The sequence below is a fragment of the Balaenoptera physalus genome (genome assembly GCF_965194825.1).
Source record: "Balaenoptera physalus genome assembly, chromosome: X".
NCBI lineage: Eukaryota > Metazoa > Chordata > Mammalia > Artiodactyla > Balaenopteridae > Balaenoptera > Balaenoptera physalus.
In genome coordinates, this window is record NC_138903.1 from 146,799,619 (window position 1) to 146,811,892 (window position 12,274).

Consider the following 12,274-nt stretch of genomic DNA (forward strand, 5'->3'; position numbering starts at 1 on the left):
CTTGAACTGAAATACAAAACAGAACAGAGTCACACATGCAGAAAACACACTATGGCTGCTTAACAGGGAAGGTGAGGTGGGGTGATACATAAAACAAGGGTTTCAAATTAGCTGAGATACCGTTCCATAAACCCAATATGTAATAGACAAGACCGACTCCTTGCTCAGAGAACTGGACTCAACACCCCCTATTCACCACACAAGGATATATCTGACTAGTAATAATCTTAAAACCTATGTATTGAAATCTCTCTGTTAGTGTGTCAAGTGGGTGTAAAGCGGCATAAACACAGCAGTGAAAAGCAGCTAAACCCCATTATAAACATAAATTACTTTTAAAAACCCATGAAACAAAGACAGAGAAAGAGAGAGAAATTCTTACACAATTCGTTCAGGGGCTGTGATGCAACCCGGATTGACCATATCTAGACCCACAGCTGGATGAGACATAAGGGTGGACACTCTTGGGGATGAGAGGTTTGGTGAGGTTGGGTGAGCAAACGCAGACCCTTTAAAGTAATACTGTGTGGTACCCATCCCATGGGTCCCAAATCTCCAGGTTCAAGGGCATCTTCCTACATCGAAAACATGCATGAGAAACCCAGAAGATGGTACACCGTGTGATGGGGAAAGCTTTCTAAAACGCACCTCATTTGTCATCTCCTTGAGCTTGGGTTCGCAATTCCAGCCACTTTACTAGCAATCTCCCTACTTGGAGTATCAGCACCTTTAACCTCCTGTTCCGTATAGGTTGCAATTTTTCCTGAGGATGAACGGGAAGACGGGGAACCAATGAGAGACTAGCTCTTGGTATTGGGACAGACACAGGTCACTCTATTTTCCCATCAGGAAGAAGAAATATCCACAGGCTCAGCCTGCCCCCCAGAACCAGAACAGGGCCTGAAGCCATCCTGCGCTTTTGCGGCCAGCTCCCAAAAAAGCGAGTTGTAAAATGGAGCTTCAGGGCACTGCAATTCACAAACCTGCAGAGTTATAAATGATAACTCTCGTCCACAAATATATTGAGGGAAGGCAAAAAGAGGATTTGAAATCAAGGCAGAATTGCAGGAAACAGATTTCAGGAGGTAGATTCGAATCGCCTTTAAAGCACATGAAAAGTGGCAAAACGTTGACAATGATGCCCTTGGCCAAAAAGGGCGTATGCGTTTTTTCCTGAATATATTCAGGAAAAAAACGCATACGCCCTTTTTGGCCAACCAAGCAACCTGGAAAGGCAAATCAGCGCTACAAAGAAGTCTCGCTTCCCATCGGTCAAAAGGGCCATGCTGAGAAAAGTGTCAAAACCAGAAATGCAGGACAGGCCATGGAGAAATGGGAGCCTTGCTACGCTGATGGGCGGGATGTAAATTGCCAACAGCCACGCTGGAGAAGGGTACGGTGTGTCCACAAACATCTAAAAAACACAGCTTAGAGCGCATAGGGCACTTCCACGCATGGGGGTATAAATTGGGAAAATTAAAAATCAGCAAGACACAAGCACACCAAAGTTTAGGGCTGCTCTGTTGCCAAGGACCTCCACTTCATTCCACCTTCAATATCCCAGGAAAGAGAAAAATGGATAAAGAAGTTGTGGTCCTTATGTACAATGGAATATCACTCAGCCATGAAATCAATGTCATAAGGCTAGTAGCAGCATGATGAGTGGATTTAGGTACGACGATTCTAAGTGAAATAAGTCACACAGAAAAGGACACTTCTCATAAGATATCACTTATACAGGGAAAGTAAAAACCATTACACTTGAACTGAAATACAAAACAGAACAGAGTCACACATGCAGAAAACACACTATGGCTGCTTAACAGGGAAGGTGAGGTGGGGTGATACATAAAACAAGGGTTTCAAATTAGCTGAGATACCATTCCATAAACCCAATATGTAATAGACAAGACCGACTCCTTGCTCAGAGAACTGGACTCAACACCCCCTATTCACCACACAAGGATATATCTGACTAGTAATAATCTTAAAACCTATGTATTGAAATCTCTCTGTTAGTGTGTCAAGTGGGTGTAAAGCGGCATAAACACAGCAGTGAAAAGCAGCTAAACCCCATTATAAACATAAATTACTTTTAAAAACCCATGAAACAAAGACAGAGAAAGAGAGAGAAATTCTTACACAATTCGTTCAGGGGCTGTGATGCAACCCGGATTGACCATATCTAGACCCACAGCTGGATGAGACATAAGGGTGGACACTCTTGGGGCTGAGAGGTTTGGTGAGGTTGGGTGAGCAAACGCAGACCCTTTAAAGTAATACTGTGTGGTACCCATCCCATGGGTCCCAAATCTCCAGGTTCAAGGGCATCTTCCTACATCGAAAACATGCATGAGAAACCCAGAAGATGGTACACCGTGTGATGGGGAAAGCTTTCTAAAACGCACCTCATTTGTCATCTCCTTGAGCTTGGGTTCGCAATTCCAGCCACTTTACTAGCAATCTCCCTACTTGGAGCATCAGCACCTTTAACCTCCTGTTCCGTATAGGTTGCAATTTTTCCTGAGGATGAACGGGAAGACGGGGAACCAATGAGAGACTAGCTCTTGGTATTGGGACAGACACAGGTCACTCTATTTTCCCATCAGGAAGAAGAAATATCCACAGGCTCAGCCTGCCCCCCAGAACCAGAACAGGGCCTGAAGCCATCCTGTGCTTTTGCGGCCAGCTCCCAAAAAAGCGAGTTGTAAAATGGAGCTTCAGGGCACTGCAATTCACAAACCTGCAGAGTTATAAATGATAACTCTCGTCCACAAATATATTGAGGGAAGGCAAAAAGAGGATTTGAAATCAAGGCAGAATTGCAGGAAACAGATTTCAGGAGGTAGATTCGAATCGCCTTTAAAGCACATGAAAAGTGGCAAAACGTTGACAATGATGCCCTTGGCCAAAAAGGGCGTATGCGTTTTTTCCTGAATATATTCAGGAAAAAAACGCATACGCCCTTTTTGGCCAACCAAGCAACCTGGAAAGGCAAATCAGCGCTACAAAGAAGTCTCGCTTCCCATCGGTCAAAAGGGCCATGCTGAGAAAAGTGTCAAAACCAGAAATGCAGGACAGGCCATGGAGAAATGGGAGCCTTGCTACGCTGATGGGCGGGATGTAAATTGCCAACAGCCACGCTGGAGAAGGGTACGGTGTGTCCACAAACATCTAAAAAACACAGCTTAGAGCGCATAGGGCACTTCCACGCATGGGGGTATAAATTGGGAAAATTAAAAATCAGCAAGACACAAGCACACCAAAGTTTAGGGCTGCTCTGTTGCCAAGGACCTCCACTTCATTCCACCTTCAATATCCCAGGAAAGAGAAAAATGGATAAAGAAGTTGTGGTCCTTATGTACAATGGAATATCACTCAGCCATGAAATCAATGTCATAAGGCTAGTAGCAGCATGATGAGTGGATTTAGGTACGACGATTCTAAGTGAAATAAGTCACACAGAAAAGGACACTTCTCATAAGATATCACTTATACAGGGAAAGTAAAAACCATTACACTTGAACTGAAATACAAAACAGAACAGAGTCACACATGCAGAAAACACACTATGGCTGCTTAACAGGGAAGGTGAGGTGGGGTGATACATAAAACAAGGGTTTCAAATTAGCTGAGATACCGTTCCATAAACCCAATATGTAATAGACAAGACCGACTCCTTGCTCAGAGAACTGGACTCAACACCCCCTATTCACCACACAAGGATATATCTGACTAGTAATAATCTTAAAACCTATGTATTGAAATCTCTCTGTTAGTGTGTCAAGTGGGTGTAAAGCGGCATAAACACAGCAGTGAAAAGCAGCTAAACCCCATTATAAACATAAATTACTTTTAAAAACCCATGAAACAAAGACAGAGAAAGAGAGAGAAATTCTTACACAATTCGTTCAGGGGCTGTGATGCAACCCGGATTAACCATATCTAGACCCACAGCTGGATGAGACATAAGGGTGGACACTCTTGGGGATGAGAGGTTTGGTGAGGCTGGGTGAGCAAACGCAGACCCTTTAAAGTAATACTGTGTGGTACCCATCCCATGGGTCCCAAATCTCCAGGTTCAAGGGCATCTTCCTACATCGAAAACATGCATGAGAAACCCAGAAGATGGTACACCGTGTGATGGGGAAAGCTTTCTAAAACGCACCTCATTTGTCATCTCCTTGAGCTTGGGTTCGCAATTCCAGCCACTTTACTAGCAATCTCCCTACTTGGAGTATCAGCACCTTTAACCTCCTGTTCCGTATAGGTTGCAATTTTTCCTGAGGATGAACGGGAAGACGGGGAACCAATGAGAGACTAGCTCTTGGTATTGGGACAGACACAGGTCACTCTATTTTCCCATCAGGAAGAAGAAATATCCACAGGCTCAGCCTGCCCCCCAGAACCAGAACAGGGCCTGAAGCCATCCTGCGCTTTTGCGGCCAGCTCCCAAAAAAGCGAGTTGTAAAATGGAGCTTCAGGGCACTGCAATTCACAAACCTGCAGAGTTATAAATGATAACTCTCGTCCACAAATATATTGAGGGAAGGCAAAAAGAGGATTTGAAATCAAGGCAGAATTGCAGGAAACAGATTTCAGGAGGTAGATTCGAATCGCCTTTAAAGCACATGAAAAGTGGCAAAACGTTGACAATGATGCCCTTGGCCAAAAAGGGCGTATGCGTTTTTTCCTGAATATATTCAGGAAAAAAACGCATACGCCCTTTTTGGCCAACCAAGCAACCTGGAAAGGCAAATCAGCGCTACAAAGAAGTCTCGCTTCCCATCGGTCAAAAGGGCCATGCTGAGAAAAGTGTCAAAACCAGAAATGCAGGACAGGCCATGGAGAAATGGGAGCCTTGCTACGCTGATGGGCGGGATGTAAATTGCCAACAGCCACGCTGGAGAAGGGTACGGTGTGTCCACAAACATCTAAAAAACACAGCTTAGAGCGCATAGGGCACTTCCACGCATGGGGGTATAAATTGGGAAAATTAAAAATCAGCAAGACACAAGCACACCAAAGTTTAGGGCTGCTCTGTTGCCAAGGACCTCCACTTCATTCCACCTTCAATATCCCAGGAAAGAGAAAAATGGATAAAGAAGTTGTGGTCCTTATGTACAATGGAATATCACTCAGCCATGAAATCAATGTCATAAGGCTAGTAGCAGCATGATGAGTGGATTTAGGTACGACGATTCTAAGTGAAATAAGTCACACAGAAAAGGACACTTCTCATAAGATATCACTTATACAGGGAAAGTAAAAACCATTACCCTTGAACTGAAATACAAAACAGAACAGAGTCACACATGCAGAAAACACACTATGGCTGCTTAACAGGGAAGGTGAGGTGGGGTGATACATAAAACAAGGGTTTCAAATTAGCTGAGATACCGTTCCATAAACCCAATATGTAATAGACAAGACCGACTCCTTGCTCAGAGAACTGGACTCAACACCCCCTATTCACCACACAAGGATATATCTGACTAGTAATAATCTTAAAACCTATGTATTGAAATCTCTCTGTTAGTGTGTCAAGTGGGTGTAAAGCGGCATAAACACAGCAGTGAAAAGCAGCTAAACCCCATTATAAACATAAATTACTTTTAAAAACCCATGAAACAAAGACAGAGAAAGAGAGAGAAATTCTTACACAATTCGTTCAGGGGCTGTGATGCAACCCGGATTGACCATATCTAGACCCACAGCTGGATGAGACATAAGGGTGGACACTCTTGGGGATGAGAGGTTTGGTGAGGCTGGGTGAGCAAACGCAGACCCTTTAAAGTAATACTGTGTGGTACCCATCCCATGGGTCCCAAATCTCCAGGTTCAAGGGCATCTTCCTACATCGAAAACATGCATGAGAAACCCAGAAGATGGTACACCGTGTGATGGGGAAAGCTTTCTAAAACGCACCTCATTTGTCATCTCCTTGAGCTTGGGTTCGCAATTCCAGCCACTTTACTAGCAATCTCCCTACTTGGAGCATCAGCACCTTTAACCTCCTGTTCCGTATAGGTTGCAATTTTTCCTGAGGATGAACGGGAAGACGGGGAACCAATGAGAGACTAGCTCTTGGTATTGGGACAGACACAGGTCACTCTATTTTCCCATCAGGAAGAAGAAATATCCACAGGCTCAGCCTGCCCCCCAGAACCAGAACAGGGCCTGAAGCCATCCTGCGCTTTTGCGGCCAGCTCCCAAAAAAGCGAGTTGTAAAATGGAGCTTCAGGGCACTGCAATTCACAAACCTGCAGAGTTATAAATGATAACTCTCGTCCACAAATATATTGAGGGAAGGCAAAAAGAGGATTTGAAATCAAGGCAGAATTGCAGGAAACAGATTTCAGGAGGTAGATTCGAATCGCCTTTAAAGCACATGAAAAGTGGCAAAACGTTGACAATGATGCCCTTGGCCAAAAAGGGCGTATGCGTTTTTTCCTGAATATATTCAGGAAAAAAACGCATACGCCCTTTTTGGCCAACCAAGCAACCTGGAAAGGCAAATCAGCGCTACAAAGAAGTCTCGCTTCCCATCGGTCAAAAGGGCCATGCTGAGAAAAGTGTCAAAACCAGAAATGCAGGACAGGCCATGGAGAAATGGGAGCCTTGCTACGCTGATGGGCGGGATGTAAATTGCCAACAGCCACGCTGGAGAAGGGTACGGTGTGTCCACAAACATCTAAAAAACACAGCTTAGAGCGCATAGGGCACTTCCACGCATGGGGGTATAAATTGGGAAAATTAAAAATCAGCAAGACACAAGCACACCAAAGTTTAGGGCTGCTCTGTTGCCAAGGACCTCCACTTCATTCCACCTTCAATATCCCAGGAAAGAGAAAAATGGATAAAGAAGTTGTGGTCCTTATGTACAATGGAATATCACTCAGCCATGAAATCAATGTCATAAGGCTAGTAGCAGCATGATGAGTGGATTTAGGTACGACGATTCTAAGTGAAATAAGTCACACAGAAAAGGACACTTCTCATAAGATATCACTTATACAGGGAAAGTAAAAACCATTACCCTTGAACTGAAATACAAAACAGAACAGAGTCACACATGCAGAAAACACACTATGGCTGCTTAACAGGGAAGGTGAGGTGGGGTGATACATAAAACAAGGGTTTCAAATTAGCTGAGATACCGTTCCATAAACCCAATATGTAATAGACAAGACCGACTCCTTGCTCAGAGAACTGGACTCAACACCCCCTATTCACCACACAAGGATATATCTGACTAGTAATAATCTTAAAACCTATGTATTGAAATCTCTCTGTTAGTGTGTCAAGTGGGTGTAAAGCGGCATAAACACAGCAGTGAAAAGCAGCTAAACCCCATTATAAACATAAATTACTTTTAAAAACCCATGAAACAAAGACAGAGAAAGAGAGAGAAATTCTTACACAATTCGTTCAGGGGCTGTGATGCAACCCGGATTGACCATATCTAGACCCACAGCTGGATGAGACATAAGGGTGGACACTCTTGGGGATGAGAGGTTTGGTGAGGCTGGGTGAGCAAACGCAGACCCTTTAAAGTAATACTGTGTGGTACCCATCCCATGGGTCCCAAATCTCCAGGTTCAAGGGCATCTTCCTACATCGAAAACATGCATGAGAAACCCAGAAGATGGTACACCGTGTGATGGGGAAAGCTTTCTAAAACGCACCTCATTTGTCATCTCCTTGAGCTTGGGTTCGCAATTCCAGCCACTTTACTAGCAATCTCCCTACTTGGAGTATCAGCACCTTTAACCTCCTGTTCCGTATAGGTTGCAATTTTTCCTGAGGATGAACGGGAAGACGGGGAACCAATGAGAGACTAGCTCTTGGTATTGGGACAGACACAGGTCACTCTATTTTCCCATCAGGAAGAAGAAATATCCACAGGCTCAGCCTGCCCCCCAGAACCAGAACAGGGCCTGAAGCCATCCTGCGCTTTTGCGGCCAGCTCCCAAAAAAGCGAGTTGTAAAATGGAGCTTCAGGGCACTGCAATTCACAAACCTGCAGAGTTATAAATGATAACTCTCGTCCACAAATATATTGAGGGAAGGCAAAAAGAGGATTTGAAATCAAGGCAGAATTGCAGGAAACAGATTTCAGGAGGTAGATTCGAATCGCCTTTAAAGCACATGAAAAGTGGCAAAACGTTGACAATGATGCCCTTGGCCAAAAAGGGCGTATGCGTTTTTTCCTGAATATATTCAGGAAAAAAACGCATACGCCCTTTTTGGCCAACCAAGCAACCTGGAAAGGCAAATCAGCGCTACAAAGAAGTCTCGCTTCCCATCGGTCAAAAGGGCCATGCTGAGAAAAGTGTCAAAACCAGAAATGCAGGACAGGCCATGGAGAAATGGGAGCCTTGCTACGCTGATGGGCGGGATGTAAATTGCCAACAGCCACGCTGGAGAAGGGTACGGTGTGTCCACAAACATCTAAAAAACACAGCTTAGAGCGCATAGGGCACTTCCACGCATGGGGGTATAAATTGGGAAAATTAAAAATCAGCAAGACACAAGCACACCAAAGTTTAGGGCTGCTCTGTTGCCAAGGACCTCCACTTCATTCCACCTTCAATATCCCAGGAAAGAGAAAAATGGATAAAGAAGTTGTGGTCCTTATGTACAATGGAATATCACTCAGCCATGAAATCAATGTCATAAGGCTAGTAGCAGCATGATGAGTGGATTTAGGTACGACGATTCTAAGTGAAATAAGTCACACAGAAAAGGACACTTCTCATAAGATATCACTTATACAGGGAAAGTAAAAACCATTACACTTGAACTGAAATACAAAACAGAACAGAGTCACACATGCAGAAAACACACTATGGCTGCTTAACAGGGAAGGTGAGGTGGGGTGATACATAAAACAAGGGTTTCAAATTAGCTGAGATACCGTTCCATAAACCCAATATGTAATAGACAAGACCGACTCCTTGCTCAGAGAACTGGACTCAACACCCCCTATTCACCACACAAGGATATATCTGACTAGTAATAATCTTAAAACCTATGTATTGAAATCTCTCTGTTAGTGTGTCAAGTGGGTGTAAAGCGGCATAAACACAGCAGTGAAAAGCAGCCAAACCCCATTATAAACATAAATTACTTTTAAAAACCCATGAAACAAAGACAGAGAAAGAGAGAGAAATTCTTACACAATTCGTTCAGGGGCTGTGATGCAACCCGGATTGACCATATCTAGACCCACAGCTGGATGAGACATAAGGGTGGACACTCTTGGGGATGAGAGGTTTGGTGAGGTTGGGTGAGCAAACGCAGACCCTTTAAAGTAATACTGTGTGGTACCCATCCCATGGGTCCCAAATCTCCAGGTTCAAGGGCATCTTCCTACATCGAAAACATGCATGAGAAACCCAGAAGATGGTACACCGTGTGATGGGGAAAGCTTTCTAAAACGCACCTCATTTGTCATCTCCTTGAGCTTGGGTTCGCAATTCCAGCCACTTTACTAGCAATCTCCCTACTTGGAGTATCAGCACCTTTAACCTCCTGTTCCGTATAGGTTGCAATTTTTCCTGAGGATGAACGGGAAGACGGGGAACCAATGAGAGACTAGCTCTTGGTATTGGGACAGACACAGGTCACTCTATTTTCCCATCAGGAAGAAGAAATATCCACAGGCTCAGCCTGCCCCCCAGAACCAGAACAGGGCCTGAAGCCATCCTGCGCTTTTGCGGCCAGCTCCCAAAAAAGCGAGTTGTAAAATGGAGCTTCAGGGCACTGCAATTCACAAACCTGCAGAGTTATAAATGATAACTCTCGTCCACAAATATATTGAGGGAAGGCAAAAAGAGGATTTGAAATCAAGGCAGAATTGCAGGAAACAGATTTCAGGAGGTAGATTCGAATCGCCTTTAAAGCACATGAAAAGTGGCAAAACGTTGACAATGATGCCCTTGGCCAAAAAGGGCGTATGCGTTTTTTCCTGAATATATTCAGGAAAAAAACGCATACGCCCTTTTTGGCCAACCAAGCAACCTGGAAAGGCAAATCAGCGCTACAAAGAAGTCTCGCTTCCCATCGGTCAAAAGGGCCATGCTGAGAAAAGTGTCAAAACCAGAAATGCAGGACAGGCCATGGAGAAATGGGAGCCTTGCTACGCTGATGGGCGGGATGTAAATTGCCAACAGACACGCTGGAGAAGGGTACGGTGTGTCCACAAACATCTAAAAAACACAGCTTAGAGCGCATAGGGCACTTCCACGCATGGGGGTATAAATTGGGAAAATTAAAAATCAGCAAGACACAAGCACACCAAAGTTTAGGGCTGCTCTGTTGCCAAGGACCTCCACTTCATTCCACCTTCAATATCCCAGGAAAGAGAAAAATGGATAAAGAAGTTGTGGTCCTTATGTACAATGGAATATCACTCAGCCATGAAATCAATGTCATAAGGCTAGTAGCAGCATGATGAGTGGATTTAGGTACGACGATTCTAAGTGAAATAAGTCACACAGAAAAGGACACTTCTCATAAGATATCACTTATACAGGGAAAGTAAAAACCATTACACTTGAACTGAAATACAAAACAGAACAGAGTCACACATGCAGAAAACACACTATGGCTGCTTAACAGGGAAGGTGAGGTGGGGTGATACATAAAACAAGGGTTTCAAATTAGCTGAGATACCGTTCCATAAACCCAATATGTAATAGACAAGACCGACTCCTTGCTCAGAGAACTGGACTCAACACCCCCTATTCACCACACAAGGATATATCTGACTAGTAATAATCTTAAAACCTATGTATTGAAATCTCTCTGTTAGTGTGTCAAGTGGGTGTAAAGCGGCATAAACACAGCAGTGAAAAGCAGCCAAACCCCATTATAAACATAAATTACTTTTAAAAACCCATGAAACAAAGACAGAGAAAGAGAGAGAAATTCTTACACAATTCGTTCAGGGGCTGTGATGCAACCCGGATTGACCATATCTAGACCCACAGCTGGATGAGACATAAGGGTGGACACTCTTGGGGATGAGAGGTTTGGTGAGGTTGGGTGAGCAAACGCAGACCCTTTAAAGTAATACTGTGTGGTACCCATCCCATGGGTCCCAAATCTCCAGGTTCAAGGGCATCTTCCTACATCGAAAACATGCATGAGAAACCCAGAAGATGGTACACCGTGTGATGGGGAAAGCTTTCTAAAACGCACCTCATTTGTCATCTCCTTGAGCTTGGGTTCGCAATTCCAGCCACTTTACTAGCAATCTCCCTACTTGGAGTATCAGCACCTTTAACCTCCTGTTCCGTATAGGTTGCAATTTTTCCTGAGGATGAACGGGAAGACGGGGAACCAATGAGAGACTAGCTCTTGGTATTGGGACAGACACAGGTCACTCTATTTTCCCATCAGGAAGAAGAAATATCCACAGGCTCAGCCTGCCCCCCAGAACCAGAACAGGGCCTGAAGCCATCCTGCGCTTTTGCGGGCAGCTCCCAAAAAAGCGAGTTGTAAAATGGAGCTTCAGGGCACTGCAATTCACAAACCTGCAGAGTTATAAATGATAACTCTCGTCCACAAATATATTGAGGGAAGGCAAAAAGAGGATTTGAAATCAAGGCAGAATTGCAGGAAACAGATTTCAGGAGGTAGATTCGAATCGCCTTTAAAGCACATGAAAAGTGGCAAAACGTTGACAATGATGCCCTTGGCCAAAAAGGGCGTATGCGTTTTTTCCTGAATATATTCAGGAAAAAACGCATACGCCCTTTTTGGCCAACCAAGCAACCTGGAAAGGCAAATCAGCGCTACAAAGAAGTCTCCCTTCCCATAGGTCAAAAGGGCCATGCTGAGAAAAGTGTCAAAACCAGAAATGCAGGACAGGCCATGGAGAAATGGGAGCCTTGCTACGCTGATGGGCGGGATGTAAATTGCCAACAGCCACGCTGGAGAAGGGTACGGTGTGTCCACAAACATCTAAAAAACACAGCTTAGAGCGCATAGGGCACTTCCACGCATGGGGGTATAAATTGGGAAAATTAAAAATCAGCAAGACACAAGCACACCAAAGTTTAGGGCTGCTCTGTTGCCAAGGACCTCCACTTCATTCCACCTTCAATATCCCAGGAAAGAGAAAAATGGATAAAGAAGTTGTGGTCCTTATGTACAATGGAATATCACTCAGCCATGAAATCAATGTCATAAGGCTAGTAGCAGCATGATGAGTGGATTTAGGTACGACGATTCTAAGTGAAATAAGTCACACAGAAAAGGACAC